We start from the raw sequence: 20,123 nt of genomic DNA on the forward strand, positions 1-20,123 counted from the left end.
TTGGTGATCTCACCGCAACTCTTCAGCATGCTTGAATATAGTGGTATCTTGGTTCTCAAATGCCTTGGTTCTCAAACTCCGAAAACCCGGAAGTAAGTGTTCTGGTTTTTGAATGTTTTTCGGAAGCCGAATGTCTGATGTGGCTGTTGTTTCTGGGGCGCCTGCACCAATCAGAAGCTGTGCCTTGGTTTTTGAACATTTCGGAAGTCAATTGGACTTCTGTAACAGATTAAGTTTGGCGCTTTTGTTTTTGCTATTTATTTTGTATTTTTGTTTTTGAGGCTTTTTAGTTTAATTTGTCTTTGTGACTGTGTGGAACCCAGTTCAGCTACTGATTGATTGATTGATTGATTGTGTGACTACAGAAATGGATAAAAACCCCTCATCCAAACAATAACTGTCATCAGCTTAGTTAAGGAAAAAATAATAATTTTATTTTTTATCATCTACAATACTGTCTAAGCCCTGACATATGAGACTAAAATGTAGTCTGCATGTTTATGATGTACGTCCCATTGAAATACGAAACACCTGCTTCAGCCTTGCACATGCTTTCAAGATCAGGAGAAAATACACAAATTGCAATGAGATATAGTCTAGAAAATATAGCTTTGTGAATACTCCACCCCGCTGGAAGCTTCAACAGTAGGTAATATAATCCTCAAGAGACAGAAGTTGGCAGGATGAAACCCTATGCACAGTTGGTGGAAAGAGTAAGTTTGACTAAATATAGTGGGACTTACTTGGTCCTGCAAAGGATTGCACTAAATATCCATCAACCGTTTCCCCTTTTAACTGATCAACTCCCCAGATAAAGAGTGAGTACAATGGAGCAATTAACAAAAGGCCTCCATTCATTTGTTTTTGGCAATGTCACAATAAAACCTCTGGGGTGTCTAAAATATTAAAAACTCTGGAACAGGGCACGTCACTGTTGCATTATTTTCTGTGAAAGAATGAATTGGTTTTATTCCTCTCCCCCCCCCCCCCCGCCTTGTTATCTCAGCTGGAATATATGCACTTGACATATGGACATTTTGGATGCAAAAATAAAGAAGCAGTAAAGCTTCAATCACATGGTAATTTTGGAAGTAGCCCAGGAGCTAAAGTGCCTTCCTAATAAGGCAAAATCGCTTTGGTTGCCCAAGCATAAATTTGCCTTGTCTATCCAAGTTTCAATAAACATTTGGCATAATTTTCTGACATGGAAAGAAAGGCTGGTTAATGGAGTTCTTGCCTTCCCCTCCTGCTCCCCCAGGGGGAAACCAGCTGAAGTGGCCAACTACTAACAATGAATAGGTTGGTAGGGAAGAAGTAGTAAAGGCATATCGCCTTTATTATATTTGAAAGCCAAAATTATTAATTGAGGAAACACACAAAGCGTCTGCAGCTGCATGAAGCTCAAAAAGGTTTTTCGCACAGTGAGACTTTTTTAGTTTAAGAAAGATTTGCAGGATAGGTATGGAAAACAAAACAGAAGCACAGCTTCCCCTGTGACTTAGGGTACAGTTGATGCAATACAGGTTGGAAGAAGAAGAAAATCCAGGAGAGGAAAAGCTGAGAAGCAATGAGGGGAAATGAACAGCAGAATTGTGGTGAGTAAAACATCGGGGGGTGGGGGACTGCTAAGACTAAAGTTGTAAGGGGGGGAAATTAGAGTGGAAAGCAAAAGTTTAAAGGGAAAAGACAAGAAAGTATTCGTTTCTTTCACAAGTATATTTTGTTCTATGGAAGGTAATTTGAACAGCAGGAAGAATTGAGACAATAGATGGTTACAGTGGGAAACAGCATGGGCTTTCATGGACCACAGTTGATTTATGCATCTTTCAGACCAATCACACAACCGGTACTAGTTTGGGTGTCTGTCCCACCTGCATTGCTGGCAGTTGCTTTCTTCGTCATCATGGGTAGAAGTCAAAAGTTCATGGCTGGCTAATGGGAAATGACTAGCTCAGTGGTATAGCATATGCTTTGTATGCAGAACGTCCCAGGTACACTCACAAACAATTCCAGGTAGGCCTAAAGGAGACCCAGCTATTGACAGTTGTTGTAGGTGTTACTAGGGTCTCACAAGGTAGAGAACATTAAAATAAAATAAAATTGTCCAGTAGCACCTTAGAGACAAACTAAGTTTGTTCTGGGTATAAGCTTTCGTGTGCATGCACACTTCTTCAGTTACACGAATACATGCACACGGAAGCTTATACCAGAACAAACTTAGTTGGCCTCTAAGGTGCTACTGGACAATTTTTTAAATTTTTTTTATTTAGACTGCATCTGACTAACACGGCTACCTACCTGAAGGTAGAGAACAGCTTCCTGTGGTCATCTCTGAAACCACACTATGTGGTTGCTGTAACATCAGAGCTCAATGTCGGTGTGACTTGGCCAAATCATATCCTCCAAGTGTCCCAATTTTCCAGGGACGGTCCCAGAATTATGAAAGCCATCCAGCTTCTGATTTGATCCTGGAATGGCTCTATTTCACCTGCCAGAACTGTCAATAGGGAAGAAGTAGTAAAGGCATATCGCCTTTATTATATGTGAAAGCCAAAATTGATCCAGTGCTTGTCCTGAGCGACGGCGGTGGCAGCAGTGGCAACTTTGAAGGAGCAGCCTCTTGCCTCTTCATAGCCACCACTGCTGGCCTCCTTTCTTGGGCAGCTTGTGGTGACTGCTGGAGAGCGGGTGAGAAGGAGGAGAGGCTGCCGCCCCTGAGGCACAACACTGCATGACATGTCAGCTCTGAGGGGCAGGCAGAGGGCAGGGCCACCCAGGCTGGGAAGAAAGATGAAACATAGCAGAGAGCAAGGTCTTGATTTTTTATATACAGTGGATGCTCAGGTTGCAAACATGATCCAAGCGGGAAGCACATTCGCAACCTGCAGCACCGCGTGTGCACACACGCAGGTCGCGCTTCTGCGCTTCTGTGCATGCACACGCACTGAAACCCAGAAGTAACCAGTTCTGGTATTTCTGGGTTAGGCGCGGTGCGCAACCTGAAATTGTGGAACCCAAAGCGTCTGTAACCCGAGGTATGACTGTATTTAAAAAATGCTTTGTGTGTCTGTGTCTAATCTTGCCCCTTTCTAAATTTATTTGTTGGTGTGTGTTTTTCTTTTTGTCAAACTACCAAAGAATAAAACAAAATAAAATCAGGATTAAGGGGTTTTCTCAGGACGGTGGAACAGCAGCCTGAAGGGGGAGAAGGGAGAGTGACTCCACCTGCTGCTGATCAGCCTTCAAGGACACAGAGGAGAAGGTGCTGATGAGAACCAGCTAGCTTCAGCCTTCTTAAGCAGAGCTTCCAGCAGCAGTCAATGGTAACAATGCTTTTAGTTCCGGGTCTTACCTTACTGCTTCCTGCACATCTTGACCCTTGACCCCCATGATCATCAGATTCCCTGACTCCTGAACCATCTGAAGACATGGATTGCGGTTTGCCTGCTCCTAGGACTGGACCTGGCTTTGGATGCTGACTCTGCCTCCAGGCAAGTACACCTCAGAGACTCTTCTGGTTGGCTGGCTTCCCACTCCACTGACCTCTGCACATGGTTGCTCAGCAATGAGATTATGACAGAGAGTGTGTGTGCTGTGTCCCATTGGTGTGAAAGAAAATGCTCTGCGGTGGGTGGGGAATGGGGGTCAAGGAGTGTCCGTTTATGCAGACAAGGATTAAATGTAAGGTATTAGTTGTGTTTAGAATAAATTTATGAAAGATTTAGAAAATTTACTGACTAGAATATTTGTGTGAGATTGTATTTGTTATTCCATATTTTTCCCATACAATCTTGCTTAAAATGTATATAGGAAGTGCAGTGTAAGCGATGGAAGTTAATCAGTGAAATTTTATTATTATTTTCATATTGAGATATTTATAGAATAAACTTGAAAGAAATTCTTCCAACTTGTCTTCTTCTTTTCTCTTTATTTCTTTTTCTTTTTTCTTTTCTTCTTTTTTCTCTTTTGTTCCTTTTTTCATATATATGTGCTTATTTGAAATATATATGTATGTATTTGCAATATTTTATAACAATTATGTTAAATAAATTTAAAAAGGAGTGTCAGTTGGCAGGTGGGAATGAGAAATGTTGCTGTTTTCATCTGAGGAATGTTGAAGGGGATTAATCACATAGTACAGCCCCCTATCATTTTATTCCAACATTGACTTTTTCTTGTAGTGTGATTTGAATGTGTATGTATTTAGCTGAACTTCCTAACTTTCCTGAACTAGGGATTAGTGAGATCAGAACAAATTGAGGGGAATGTGGGGGACAGGCAGGGGAAGTTCCATTGAGCAACCAAAAAAATCCTTGCAGTTGTAGAAATACTTTGGTGGATGCTGCCCATAAAGAACAAAATGGTTATCTGGATCAGTTCCACACTGCTAATATGCTCATGATGCTGAGAGCAGATAACTGAAAATTCAGTCCTTAGCTGCATCTGAAGGAATCTAGGTGGCTATATGCAAAATGAATTTGCATATGCTTTAACATTTCTTTATGGCTGTGGTGCATTTGGATCTCTGCTATAATTCATAGGCTTTTCAGCTTCTGATGTTTCTTACACTCTGACCTTGGTGGCTCCTGTCAGATTTGGTTCCTTGTCTAGCTCTTGTCTTCCTGGTTTGCCTTTACTTGCAATGGCATGTTGCGATGTGTGGTAGCTTTGCATGTTTGCTGTGAGCTGAAGGGCCCTGGCGTTGAGCTGTTGCAAAGGGAGCGGGATGTCTACCCCCTGCCATGGCTGTCAACATTGCTTGGCTTCAGCACCATCATACCCCATTTTTACCTCATCATCTACACGTTGATTTCCCTTTGACCCTCACTGCCCATCTCGCATGGTAAAAAAAGATCAGTTGTTGAACTGGACATTGAACATGCTTTTATTTTATTTTATTTTGTGGACTCTGACATCTTAAGTTCACATCACCTAAGCGCCCACTTCTTGCCCATAGAATGAAAATAGGCAAGTCTGAGGAGACACAGGCTTTTAAAGAGAGCAACGTTCAGTGGTACCCAGTACGTTGGCTCCCAGTATGTTTCCGAGCACAATTCAAAGTGTTGGTGTTGACCTTTAAAGCCCTAAATGGCCTCAGCCCAGTATACCTGAAGGAGTGTCTCCACCCCCATCGTTCTGCCCGGACGCTGAGGTCCAGCGCCGAGGGCCTTCTGGCGGTTCCCTCATTGCGAGAAGCAAAGCTACAGAGAACCAGGCAGAGGGCCTTCTCGGTAGTGGCGCTTGCCCTGTGGAACGCCCTCCCATCAGATGTCAAAGCGATAAACAACTACCTGACATTCAGAAGACATCTTAAGGCAGCCCTGTTCAGGGAAGTTTTTAATGTGTGACATTTTAGTGTATTTTTGGTCTCTGTGGAAGCCGCCCAGAGTGGCTGGGGAAACCCAGCCAGATGGGTGGGGTACAAATAATAAATTATTATTATTATTATATTATTATTATTATACCCAGGGGGGCTTCTATAAAGTTCTGCTTTTCCCAGCCTGCCTGGATCATCTATACTGGGTGGCAGGCATTATCAGGACCTTGGCATACTAGAGGTCATGGCTGATGAACTGAGCGTGGTGGGCTAGAAACTGAATAGAAAAGAAACCCCTACAAAACTGAGACTGCCTGAGCAGCAGCAATAGATGCTGGCAAGGTGGTGCAGTTGAGGTTGTGTCGCTGAACTGGCTTTCCAACCCTGTGCTCGCTGGTCAATGTGAGGGAGGTACAAGGCATCAGTGAGCTCAGTGCAGCGCAGGAGCAGCAACAGAGCCAATCAGATGCTCCCTCCATGGCTCTTTCCCACAGGCAGTGATGTGAAGCATTGGAAAGCAGATCAGCAGCGCAGCGCCATCTGCACCACACCATTGGCAGGCAGCAAAAAGAGGAAGCCTAGGTGCTAGAAACATAGCTTATTGTAGCATAGATGTGTTTCATCTTTCTTCTTTTGAGGCCACTGCAAATGTACAACTAGGTGAGGAATGATAAATGTGGAGCAGATTATATCAACAATAAAAATTACCAGGTTTATTTTGTAAAGTTTACTACGCTAACACCCACCCACCCACACACACACACACATCTAACAAACAGAATTCAAAACAGATTCCTTAAAAAAAAGACAACAGTTCATCCAGCTCAAAAGCATATTCTTTCAAACTGGAAATAGGAATGAAAGTAAGATTCAAAATATAACCTGAAGACCTCTATAAAAATAAATGCATAAATATTATAATAACCAAGCTGCAAACAAACATAAGAAGGTGGAATAACCATTAATAGAAACTCTTCTTCCATTTGAGGTATTCTCATAAATTGGCCAGTTCTAAAGATGTTGGATACTATCTAACTTAATTATTGAATAGACCTATAAAGTATTTCGATTTCAATAGGCCTGAGTAGTTCTGAGTTTGGTTTAATTGGCTATTATCCCATTATCTGTTCAAAGACATTTGCAACTTAGATGGTATTTTTCAGATTCCTGTAGAAGTGGAGAGAACAAAGTAGCCAACATCTTAGGTTTGCTCCTGAATACATGAATTTGCATACACACATACACTTTTGCATATCTCATAACAACTGTAGCATTGTTATCAGTGCAAGCAAAGATTATTTATTTTTAAAAATGGTGTTTATGGCTTTGGCATATATAAATAGCTAATATTTAATCCCTAGGGGTGTACAAACATGACTCAATGCATACCAATATTCATTTGCACTTTCATCTGGTATTTTCCATTCTGCTGAAATTGGTTTATTTTGTTTATTCTTTGCTGATGCAGAAATGTACATATCTTAATGTATTTTTATATAGCCCACAACAGACACACATAGCTCGGCCATCAACAGATATTTGCAAATCAGTTAAGTTCTCTCTTAGCTAATGGTCCATCATAAAGCCATTTATGGCTGCAAACCTGACTATTTCTACTCAGAAGTAATCCCCATTGAATTCAGTGGGTCTTTCTGCTAGGTAAGTGGAGTTAGGATTGCAGCTACATTTGCTACCTTGATTTTACAGTTCAGTATACACTTGTCATTTCTCATTTCCCACACTCGGGTATCAAGGAGAGATAGTTTAGTAAAAAGTCAAGAAACCTTCAGGGGGAGAAAAGGAAAATTAATCATTATAAAATGAGAATTTAAGGTGGTCTAAAATGGGCAGTCCCCAAGCTGGTGGGAAGAGATACAATCCACAGGTAACAAAAGAGATCCTTTGTTTCCACATGGAAAGAACAATAATGTGTGATGGATTCCACAAGTTTTAAAAATTCACAAAAGGAAGCGGCATGAAGGTGAAATCTTAACCCTACAGGTCAGAGAGTAAGCCTCACTGAATTCAGTGGCATTTACGTCTGAATACAAATGGTTAGGATTGCAGCTTTAGTGTATGTTAAGTGCCTTTGGCAACAAAGAACACTTCCAAACAGAGAAAAGGTATCTGTATACAGATGGCGACCATTTTAGGCATGTCCAATTGATGTGCCATCTTTGACATACGGGTCCTTTTGGACCTGGAAGAGGCCAGAACAGGGATGGAACAGGGGGTGGAATGAGGTGAAATGGGGAGAGGCACACTTATACGGAACTCCCCCATAAATGAACATGTAAAGCAATTTATGTTTCTATTGACATATAATGTGTGCATGTTAAAAAACATTTGTTGTAGAGAATTAAGAATAGCTTTCAATGCAGGAGTCTGTGCTGCAGTGAAGGTTGAATAGGCATACAGTAGACAATCTGCTTCATGGTTTGTTTTCAGTTGAGTGCTCTGACATCCCTACTATAACAGCCATCATTTTCTGTAGAACCGGTCAGCTAGCCAGAAATATGGGGTTGGTTAAACAATCACTTGCACCAGGAGTTCTCAGACTTTCTTCTCTTGAGCCACACTTTCAGAATAAAAATAGTGCTTGTGCCACACCATTTTTTAATTAACAAGAAATACATTGGAAGACAATACATTGGAAGACAAAGCGAAACAACTCCTAGCAGTGCTTGATTTATAACGTAGAACACAACTGCTTTATAATGTGATCATGGGATATCCAGAAAGTATAAAACAATGCAGCTATACATGAAGATGAATCATTCCTGAAATATAATATTGATTGTCCTTGAATCTTCCCACCATAGTTCTATTCTCTCTTGCCACACCTGTATGGCACACCAAACACTTTGAGAGCCGCTGACTTACAAAGTTGAGTAACAGCTTATGTGGATTTAACTTGCAGGACCACAGCTTTACACACTTGGATGGAAAAAGGGGGGTGAGGGAGTGGGAAGGGGAGGGGAAGGGGGAAGGTAGGCAATCCCACCCGCCACTGCAGTCATCCTGGGGGAGTGTATGGAGGTATATAGAGAGTCTGTAGCAGCCTTGGGAGACTGCGGTAAGTGCTACCCTGTGCTTTTTGTAGGTTTAAAAGGCTCGTTTTGAGTATATGCAATTTCGGCTTCTTGCACTATCTCTGGAACATAACCCCCACGTAAGTTGGGAGGTAGCTGTAGTCCATAACCCATGGTAAGGGGGTGTCCCACTGCCTTCGTACATTGCACCTCTTTCCACTTTGCAAGACTTGGTGCATTGCACAGAAGAGGTTTCCGAGCAGGAATAGTGCTTTGACAGGCTTAAATTATCATGCTCAGAACTAGACCAATCAATAAGACCACAACAAATGTTTATCCCTTCGGAAAAGAACCCAGAGTATAATGACACAGGGAGTGGTTCAGTCAACGTGTGTCTGTCATTCCTGTCTGCTCATATCTCAAGTCCCATTGGAAGCCAGACACTCAACAGCGGATCCTTCTATCATGATTTCCCCTCAAACAACCCGAAGCCTTTTAGAAAATTGGATTTGTCAACATTATTGAGTTGTGTGACCAAGCATGGCACAAATTAAGATGAAAGATGATAAACTTAAGTTTATCAAGTCCTATGGGAGGAGGAGGGTGGACCAGTGACATCTAGATTCATGACTAAGATCTCTGCATCTGAACTTGGAACACAACAGGTGTGCATAGCTGTTATTCATCGCAAGCTTTAGATACTAAGGGCTATTTATTGTGTTTGTTACATGCTACTGTTCCAGTTTGCATGTTCCAGTGGAGGAGGAATAGAGTGCACTGTACATGCTTGATGTAGGTGAACTTTTGAGGAGGGTTTTTAATATATATTTTTGCCCCCATCTGAATACCACAGGCCCTCCAGGTTTCTCTGTCTGGACATTGGAACACATCCCAGGCCATGTCCCTCATACGAATGTTTTTGCTGGACTGGAATGTTCCCTTGAACTCTGCTAATAACTCTTACTTGCCTAAATGGAGACTGGAGAGGCATGTCATAGTGTGTGTGGAAAATAACCTACTGTGCAAAGGCAAAATTAAACTGAGCTCTGCTGCCTGCTTTGGCCATGTGGATTTTGAAAGGTTTTGCATATCCACGTTGCTGCAGCAGCTCTTCTTCCTCCTCCTCTCCACAGCCAGCTTCCATGTCCAAGCCCCGCTTCCGGAAGAGGATGCCTCAATTTCTGGTTGTGTAGGGCAGAGCTGTATACCTGAAGGAATGTCTCCATCCCCATCATTCTGCCGAGACACTGAGGTCCAGCTCCAAGGGCCTTCTGGCAGTTCCCTCACTGTGAGAAGTGAGATTGCAGGGAAGCAGACCTTCATGGTAGTGGCGCTCTGGAAATAAACAGCTACCTGACTTTTAGAAGACACCTAAAGACAGCCCTATCTAGGGAAGGTTTTTAAAGTTTCATGCTTTTAATATTCTGTTGGGAGCTGTCCAGAGTGGCTGAGGAAACCCAGCCACATGGGCAGGGTATAAAAATATTTTGTTTGTTTGTTTATTTATTTATTTATTTATTTATTTATTTATTGGATAAATAAATTTGCCTGCCAGCTTTTCTCATTAACTTTGTGGGTGCCCGCCCCCCACAATTATATTATTGTGGGAGCCCAAGCACCCACGGCCCCCTGTGGTTGTTTCCTATGCTCCTGATCAAGACAACAACTTGAAATGGATAAGAACTAGGAAGACAGAGTTCTTAACTATTTTCACATTGTTTGCTTCCTCCTACAACCCTCCTCACCAATGAATTCTTCAGCATTGTGAACACCGGTCTAGAAAAGAAGCTTAGGGAAAAGAGGTTTAGGAAGTGGAGTTACAGCAGCGGAAAGAGAAGGATTGAGCACTTATCTCCTGCTGGCTGCCTCTTCACTGCCAATTGCTCTCCTACCATGCCACAGCTGAATGTGTAGCTCTGATCTGGCTCATGCTACATCGTTTCTGCAATTCTGCAAGGGGCCCAACATAACATGTGAATGAATACTAGCTTTTGGTTTCCTCTGCCTATAAGAAGAATCAATTACACAAAATGCTGGCAAATGCAAGCTTTGCAACCTTGCCATCTCCCTAAAGGCAGCTATTATCCTGATCATTTCCAGGGAATATTCTAACATAACAGCACGTTGGATTGAATATGAGTAGAATTTTAAATAACGGCTTATTTGCTTTTGGTACACAGAAAAAGAATGTTATGATGCTTCCACATACCACAAAATTTCCAGTCTGTTTGTTCTTCATATTGCTGCCTTAATAACATTCTGTCGCTCAGACGTGAGCACAATTATTTTGGAAAGCTCTTTGTGTTGTCAGTTTCACTTTTTGCTAGCCAACGAATAAATGCTTATCTATACTGCATTTCACTGTTAGTGAAGCTTTCTGACACTGATTGGCTGAGGGCTAAATACTAGCCATGTCAACAAAATCTGTAATGACCTGAATGAGAATGTGAATTTGTCCAGCCCATGAGGCTCACCTCCGTCATGAAGATCACTTTGTTTTCCTGCAAAATGCTTGCTCACCTTTGTTTACAACCCAAACTGGGGTGCTCTAGAAACTGAATGCCACTGAGCTCTGCACACCCAGAGTGAAGTGTGCAGAGGTGGGTTCCCACGGGGCAAAACACAGTGACAACAGCAAGAACCTTTATGGAACTACAAAACTGGATGACAGGGGCAAAGCAATTGCTTATATACATTTCTGAAGGCCTGGGCCACTCCCACTCCCAACGTGATTGGCTGCCTAAACTTCCAAGCTGCGAATCGTGACTCAGAGTTTAAGGGCCAGTGGCAGAGGCCCAAATCCTAAAATGTTCTGTGATTGGATATTATGTATCGAACACAGGGGCTCAGAATCCTTAGTCCAGACTCAAGCTCAGGCAAACACAAACCACTGAATACATAACATGGAGTGCATGGGCAATTGCAAGTAGCTCTTGGACATAGAGGTTTTTTTTAACCTGATCTCCAGAATATGGCCCAGGTTTTCTTTCAATGAAGGTAGTCCATTGCTGCTCATCTTCTCACCGGAGAACCACACATAAGCTTCTGAAGAACCAGAGTTCTGTTGAGCACAAATTGAAAACCACTGCTTTAAGTTAGCTGCAATGGCAACCAAGCTCAGCAATCAACCCTGTTGAATGACAGCATTGACTTTAAGCGCATTCAATTCCATTTTGGTCAGTGGGGCTGAACAGTCCATGTACATTTGCCTTACCTGGGATGCTGAATGGCCTCACTGGTGCACATAATGTTTTCTTCTTCTTGCTTTGCGTTTTAACTCTTGGCAGAAGCACTTGGTCTTTGATTAAGGAATAAAGAGAAGGTAGGTGGCAGGTACATTGGCAAAGAGCTGAGCCACTCCACGATATTGCTGCTGTGCTAAAGGTAATTCATCTGTTTTAATTTGGTCTCTCTCTTTTTGCTCGGAATTTAATTCTTTTGCTGAATGTGGCAATACTGAAAGGTCAGTGGATTTATCTATAATGGAACCTTAAGGGGATTTGGCATCCTTTTTATCTTAGCAATTCCCCCTTCTAAAAGAAATGACAGGTGGTAATTTTTGAGTACACGTATGACATTTCAGTGACCTGTAGCAAACAAGGTCAATAGGCAAGTCTGAAATCATAGGAAAATGCTGCAAAGTCGGCAACAACACAAAATTCTGTCAAATGGGATTTTATGGGGACTCTTATAATAACTGGACACCAGACCTTTAAAAAAAAATAATCAATGGAGCTCTTTCAAAGACTATTCGCTGAGAGCTGATCTTATGCCAGATTTGTTCTGTGGAAAGTAAAGGTGTGATCAGGACTTTTTTTTCAGCCAGAATTCTCCAGAACTCAGTTCCAGCACCTCTCAGGTGGGAGCCACTGACATTCTAAAAGAATGAGGGAGGTGTTCATGGTGAGCTCTGGCACCTCTTTGTCTAGAAAAAATAGGACTGCGTGTGAACCAGCCAAACTAGACCAGCATAGGACATTCTTTTGCCTGAGGTGAAGTACAAAATAGTTTCCTTCCTTCTCTCTCTCTCTCTCTTACACACACACTTCAAGGTAAATTACAAAATTCTTACTCAGGCAAAATATCTAAGAAATTTCAAGGAAACGAAGTTTTGGGAAGCCAAATATGAAACTGAATCAAAAGATCTCAAGATGGTTTACAAAATATTAAATGAACAAGCTAATGAAACATAGTTAAAAGTATAAAACCTACAATAAAACAAGTAATAATAATAATAATTTATTTATGCCCTGCCCATCTGGCTGGGCTTCCCCAGCCACTCTGGACAGCTTCCCACAAAATATTAAAAATACCATAAAACATCAGACATTGGAAACTTCCCTAAACAGGACTGCCTGCAGATATCTTCTAAAAGTCAGATAGTTGCTTATTTCCTTGACATCTGATGGGAGGGCTTTCCACAGTGGGTGCCACTACAAAGAAGGCCCTCTGCATGGTTCCCTGTAACCTCACTTGTCACAGTGAGGGAACCACCAGAAGGCCCTCGGCGCTGGATCTCAGTGTCCGGGCTGAATGATGGAGGTGGAGATGCTCCTTCAGGTATACTGGGCTGAGGCTGTTTAGGGCTTTAAAGGGCAGCACCAACACTTTGAATTGTGCTCAGAAACTTACTGGCAGCCAATGTAGGTCTTTCAGAACTGGTGTTATATGGTCTCGGCGGACACTCCCAGTCACCAGTCTAGCTGCAGTATATCACAGCAACCTTAGAATCCGGGACAATTGTGGATTAATGTCGACCCAAGGTCTGGCTGAATGAAGGGTGTCGGGAGTGAGGTTTGTGATGCTGAGTCTGTTAACAAAAGTTAACAAACACAAAGCTAGCTGCTGACTTACTGGAACACTGCCTTCCTCTAACTTATGAATTCATAATCACTGAAGTTATTCTTCCTACAAAAATTATTCCCCAAACAAATGCTACCTGATATATGTCTTTTTTTTAATCATGCATTTCCCCCCCCCTCCATAAATGCTCAAGACAGTAGACTGAAAACTTCATGCCTTAATAAGCGTGTGATCACATTTGTACTTTGCAATCAAAGCTTCAGAATAATAAGCAGCATAGCAGAAAGAAATAGAGGGAATGTGGTGAAAATCTGTTCCATGTATGCACACTGTGCTGAGGAAACAAACTTCTGCCACACTGAGGATCCCCCCCCCCCCTCATATGCAGCAGGAGATTCCTTCTAGCTAGGAAAACATTTGTGCAGTTGTCTTTGAAATTGAATCACTCCAGGGAAATAAAATGGTATAAATTAAATTATTGGGAAGAGGAGATGGATAGACTCAGTTCAATTCAGTGATACTTTAGTAGCATGCCAAGCTAAACAAGCACAAAATATAAGAAAAGGGCCATCCCTCTCAGATTCGATCAGGGGTAGGTATAACTCACTAGGTTGAGATCGAACACTGTGATTTGAGACAGTTGCCTTTGGGATTAGTCAAATCAGTACTTTACAGTTCAAGAAACTTCAGCGCTTCAGTCCAGCCTCATAAAGTCCATCCATCTCCTCTCAAAAAGATAGAGGACAGTGTTTACTGACTTAAAATTGGTTTTTCGCTTCAAAAATAATTGATCAGCTCTGCTCAGCAAATAAAAAATGTATCATAGGGTGGGGTGGGGAGGGAAGAGAACAATGATTTATTTATTTTTTTGCTCCATGGAAAAGTGCTCCTGATCTATCAAGTGAGATTGGAGACAGGTGAACTAATTCATCCAAGCTAGCCTCTGATTAACTTGGGAGCAGTCCGAAGTTGGGATCTGGTTAACCCAGAAGATCTTGGGTTATTTCTCTGAGCCAATTTGAAGGTAATCAGAAAAAAATGACGTGCAGGACACGTCCCTGCAGACCCATACAAACTTAAAAGAGACAAAGACATTGGCAGAGGAGGGACCCTGAAGGAGCCTAGGTTTGATAGTGGAAGAGGGGGGTTGATCCTGAGCAGGAAATGCCCTCCTTTTATTACCTATGAAAGGATCTGCACTCGGAGAATGAGTTTGTTGTTGATAGATAGATTATGAACAAAAGAACTTAAAGAGATCCAGATTACAGACTTATAACCGCATCATTTAATGTTAATACTTTCTTCTATTTAAAATAGTAAGTTGTCCTCAGCAGGACTGAGGCTATAGACGACCCTCCGGAACAGCCTCACATACATCTATTTGAAAGACATTGCCAGACAGATTTTGCATTGTGCCCTGCATTCAGTCAGCAAAAATAGAAGGAAGGGCTGAAGTCTGTGAGTCTAACACAATGTCTCAAGCCAGTTACGTTATGAGTGAAAGATAAGGACCTGCAAGCTGAAAGCCTTTGCTCAGGGTCAATTCCTTATCTGTGCTCACCAGCTGCAGTTTCCACTGAATTCTGCAAGCATTGTTGTTTGCTCAGAAAGTATGTTGACAGAATGAGTATTCTGCCCTTAAATGTTCCCTGTTTGAGCTATCTAGCTGAAGGTTTGTCTAGTCAAAGCATGAGTAAGGATTATATGATTCAATCTGCCATATTCTCTGTATCAGTAGTGGGTCAACTTGCAGGATCTAGTTGTTTATCAAATTAACAGCCCACCCTTCCTCCCACAGGAGCCATGGGCAGCAAAGTATCGGAAATGAAAATACAATTAACAATAAAATAAAATAACACATTGAAAACATTTTTAAACCTGTTAAAAACATCTATGAGCAATGAAACACAATAAAACATGTATCCAGTCATGTGTCTGCATAGGCCTGCTGAAACGGAAATATTTTTTGCAGGCATCTTAAAACAACACAATGGTTTGTTGTTGTTGTTGTTTAGTCGTGTCCAATTCTTCATGACCCCATGGACCAGAGCACACAAGGCACTCCTGTCTTCCACTGCCTCCCGCAGTTTCGTCAAACTCATGTTCGTAGCTTCAAGAACACTGTCCAACCATTTCGTCCTCTGTCATCCCCTTCTCCTTGTGCCCTCCATCTTTCCCAACATCAGGGTCTTTTCCAGGGAGTCTTCTCTTCTCATGAGGTGGCCAAAGTATTGGAGCCTCAGCTTCAGGATCTGTCCTTCCAGTGAGCACTCCTTCAGAATGGATAGGTTTGATCTTCTTGCAGTCCATGGGACTCTCAAGAGTCTCCTCCAGCACCATAATTTAAAAACATTAATTCTTTGGCAACCAGCCTTTTTTATGGTCCAGCTCACTTCCATACATCACTTCTGGGAAAACCATAGTTTTAACTATATGGACCTTTGTCAGCAAGGTGGTGTCTCTGCTTTTTAAAATGCTGTCTAGGTTTGTCGTTGCTTTTCTCCCAAGAAGCAAGTGTCTTTTAACACAGTGGTGCTTGCTGCTTATTCTCAATATGCAGAGACCTCTGAAGTGCATTGCATGGGACTTGTAGTAGGGTAAGTTCTGCTGATCAAAGTGATTGATCATGTATTGGGTAAAGTGATCTCTTAAGTACACTATTCCCAAGCCATTTAAGACTTTTTACATTATTGTTACTTTGTTGTTGTTTTGTTGTGTGGCTTCTATGTAACACCTGTAAGGTATAAAATCTAATAAATCATTTTTTTAAAAAAAAGAAATACATTGAACTGTGCCTGGTGAAGATATTTAAACACAGATGTAAGATGCTGACAGACTCTTCCTCCTGCTAAGCAACTGCTGAATCATTCTGCACTAACAAAATGAACTGGAGTTTCCAGACCAAACACAAGGCAACCCTGCACTGCTGCAATGTACTCTATGGGACATGGGTGGCACTGTGCTATAAACCACAGAACCTCTTGGGCTTGCTGATTCTAAGGTCAGCAGTTCAAGTCCCCATGATGGGGTGAGCTCCTGTTGCTTTGTCCCATCTCCTGCCAACCTAGCAGTTCAAAAGAATACCAGCACAAGTAGATTAATAGGTACCACTGTGGAAAGAAGGTAAACGGTGTTTCTGCACATTTGGCATTTGTCATGGTGTTCCATGCGCCAGGAGTGGTTTGTTCATGTTGGCGACATGACACAGAAAAGCTGTTTACAGACAAAAGCTGTTTTCAGGCTCCCTCAGCCTGAAAGCAGAGATGAGTGTCGCACCCCATAGCGATTACCCGCTTTTAAAAACTGAGTTGGATCAAATGTCACTTTGGGTTTTCTGCATATTCACATTTGCTACAATTGAACATCTGAAATGGGCCGATTTGTGGTATTGGCATCATGGCAATATTCTCCCCCCATCCACTGGGTCTGTTTTGTTTCACATCCAGCCTAATGAAAGGTTTTATAGAATTCAAACAATTGCTAACTATTTTGTGACATTTTACTTAATCCTAATAAAGGCATTGCCCTACTATAGATTTTTAACTCCCCCTCCCGTGGATCAACAGGATTATATATGCCTTTTCTTAGATATAACTAGGGTTGAAATTCTCTCTAGCCTTAACTGAGAGGAAGTCCAGTTCAATGGGGCTTGCTTGTTAATATTTAGGATTATGCTGTTAGCATATAGAGTTTGCATGCAGCAGCAGTTAACTTCAGTTAAATGAATCCTTGCTTGGAGCACACCTTCAGTTGAAAGGTATTCAGCATCAAGTTTGGTATAAAATAAGAAAGCTTGTGTTTGTTAAAGGAGCAAGGTCTATAGTCCTAGATAACTATTTAGTTGGAGAAGAAGCCATGTTTTTAGAAAGCAGACCCAAGATGACCTCTCTCCCTGAGGTCCAGAAAAAAATGTGAGGAGGAGCAGGAATTTGGATGCAACCTAAGATTGAATACTCCAAACACAAAAAGCTAGAGAAGTCAGCACAGAGATAAAGTTACAGTGATAGTCTGGGAAACTGGAGGTCTTAACCTATGTAATCCCCTCTCCACAATCTGAGTTGCCCTCAAACTTCCAACAGATGCTGTATGTGTTCCTCTTATGGTACAGTAGTTGCAGTAGCAGCAAAGTTTTACTGTGCGACTATAACTTATAACAACTTATTCTTATGATGTGATGACTTGGGGGGAAAGAGTACATTACCAATTTAATTTTGAAACCTCCTAGATTAATTATTCCTTTAATATACAGGATCTGGATCATGTTCAGCAATATGAAACAGCCTCTAAGACCTAATGGGAGCTCATAAAGCTAGAATTAAGCAGCTGTTTCCAATAACTGCATGTTCAAAAGAACTGAACTCCACCCAATAATAAATTAATCAATTCATTATTAGTTGTCGGTAAGCCTTGATTATTGCACCAGAGTAAGGAATAATTCACAGCTGGGAAGCTGGGACTGCTTTGTGTGCTGCAAATAAAACGTTCATGCCTTGAGTATATAAAACCCACAAGTTAATATAGCGATCGCACTACTTTTTTTAGCTTAGTGCAATACATTAGGGTTAAGTGCGGAAAGTGGTGGCTTTACAAGCTGAGAAGTGGTGTTTGGAGGTTATCATCAAACCATTAAACATGTTTAATGTAAGTAGATATTTAAAATGGCTGAATGAAATGTGAGAGAACGTCTTCGCTGTAGGCTTCCAACAGTGTGAGAAAGCGAAAATAACTTCAACAAAGGGATAAAGAAAAGTACTCTAAACAACCTCAGACTATCACAGGAACCGTTCAGAAGGCGATCTAGATAGTAAGTGGTTCTGGATATCCGCATTTGGGCTGATGAGAATTCAGAGACATTTTGCTGCTTGAGGGGAAAACAATAATTGAAATGGCAGTCCCACATGGGTTACTTAAAAAAATTATTATAATAAACCATGCTGACAATTTAAATAATAATACTTATAATCTTTATAGCTCTTTAGAATGTTCAAACGAAGTTCTTCATATGCATCAACTTGTAATTCATATACAATATTTTTCCATCTATAAGATGCCCCCTATTTTGGGGGCCTCAGATTTAAGAAAATGGGGGGAGAGGGCCCCCTAATTTTTGACATTACATTTTAGGGGGGGGGGAACCTAGTCTTATACACAGAAAAATACGGTAACAATCGTTTAATACATCATCCCCATACTGGAAATGGAGATACTAAGGCTGAAATTTGGGGACAGCCCTATGAATAATTGCTTGTTCATGGTAGAGGCAACATTTCATAAGCTCTCCATGACAGGGACCTATCTTATAGTTTGTAGTACTCTGTAATTAGTCATGGCATTATTATTATTATTATTATTATTATTATTATTATTACTAGTAGTAATAGCAGCAGCAGCTGACCTCATCAGATCTTTAATTAATTTCCAAAATCTATTTCAAGTGGGCCACCTCCCCCCCCCCATCTATGGGTAGGGCTGGCCCCAGACTGTTTGCTTTACATAGCCCCATTGGTTACAACCTCTTCTCTGATAAAATTCCAGTATTCAAGGTATTTACATAATCAGCCTGGATAGACGCATTTAAATTTGCCATATAAGTCCCAGATTAAAAATATGGCAAGTAATAAAATATGATGAACCAGTCTCTATTAAATTGCATCGACTTGAACTATAATAGTAATAAAAAAACCCACCACAGTAATTTACCTATTGCTTTCCTGAGAGTTAATGAGTATTCTGGGTATGAAATTCACCAACAACATTTTAGAACAGCTTGAAAGAGCATATTTTATGTGATAAGCCAAATGTAAGTCAGAAAACTCAGTGATTTTAATTTAAAATTCTCTGCCTCATTTCCATAAATGTTAATTTTTCACCCATAAATCTCATTTTAACTGTTCATAAGGCTAGTAGTGAACACTGTCCATAAATAATTGTATATTCTGTATGTGAGAGTAATTTTCTTTAATTGAAGGAGATGTCACCCTTATTTGAGTGAGATGACTGTCTGCTTTAGTGAAGCACATTTTTAGGCTGCAGTCCTGTACACACTTATCTGGGAGTAAGCCCCATTGAACTGTATGGGTCCTACTTCTTAGGAAACATGTATAGGTATACACTGTAAATTTCTTAACAGGGCCTGAACCACTCTACACAAACTGCAGACACTTTAAGTGTCCCTATTTTCGAGGGACAGTCTTGGATTTACAGAAGCTGTCCTGGTTTCTGAATTGATCCCAGAATGTCCCACTTTTCCTTAGGATGTCCCTATTTTCACTGGAGAAATGTTGGAGGGTACGGAGTTATGTGACCCCTGAGCCAAGAAGATAAGTAACTATACAACCTTTAGATGACATCTGGAGGCAGTATAGGGAAGCTTTTTAATGTTTAATGTTCTATTTTGTTTTTATATATGTTGGAAGCTGCCTTGATTGGCTGAAGCAACCAAGTCAGATGGGCAGAGTATAAATAGTAAAAGTTGTGGATGGGATCTGTTCCGGAGCACCGGTCGGATCCTGAGGTTTCTGCAACCGGAGGGACCACTTCTGCGCATGCGTGCGCAGTGAAACCCGGAAAAATACTTCCAGGTTTGCCGTGAAGGATATGCAACTGGAGGTGTGGGTATCCAGAGGTACCACTGTATTAAAAATATTATTATAGAATAGGATGTCCCTATTTTCATTGCAGAAATGTTGGAGGGTATAAAACAGCAGCTAAGAAAATTTTGCAAACTCTTACCTCCTGGCCCTAAAACACACACACACACAAATCGGATCCTCTTTTTTGAGGGTCCATGTTGCGTGCTGGCCCAAGGCGCTCCCCCCACCTTCCATAGGAGGGGTGGGGGTTGAGCCCAAGCTGTGCAGTGGCCCCACAGTCACACCACGGCCTGTTGGCCAATTGGGGGCAGTGGCATGATTGGGGGGGCCTCTTTAAAGTTGGCGTCACTTCGCTGGGGCTTTACCTGGCTTTGCGCC

The 20,123-nt window shown here is 41.5% G+C and overlaps 2 long non-coding RNA genes across 4 annotated transcripts in view; one reads left to right on the forward strand and one right to left on the reverse strand.

Annotated features, from left to right (window-relative positions):
- The window catches only part of LOC308484962, a 44,694-nt gene extending 41,164 nt beyond the window's left edge, over positions 1 to 3,530 (reverse strand). For all 3 annotated transcript variants that reach the window (XR_013990238.1, XR_013990239.1, XR_013990240.1), the window contains exon 1: positions 3,353 to 3,530. This is a non-coding gene — a long non-coding RNA (uncharacterized lncRNA). The remainder of the gene's footprint in view (positions 1 to 3,352) is intronic.
- The window catches only part of LOC308485005, an 804,356-nt gene that overhangs the window by 723,064 nt on the left and 61,169 nt on the right, over positions 1 to 20,123 (forward strand). The gene's annotated exons all lie outside the window — the stretch shown is intronic.

This window comes from Podarcis pityusensis, assembly GCF_964106645.2.
Source record: "Podarcis pityusensis genome assembly, chromosome: 9".
NCBI lineage: Eukaryota > Metazoa > Chordata > Lepidosauria > Squamata > Lacertidae > Podarcis > Podarcis pityusensis.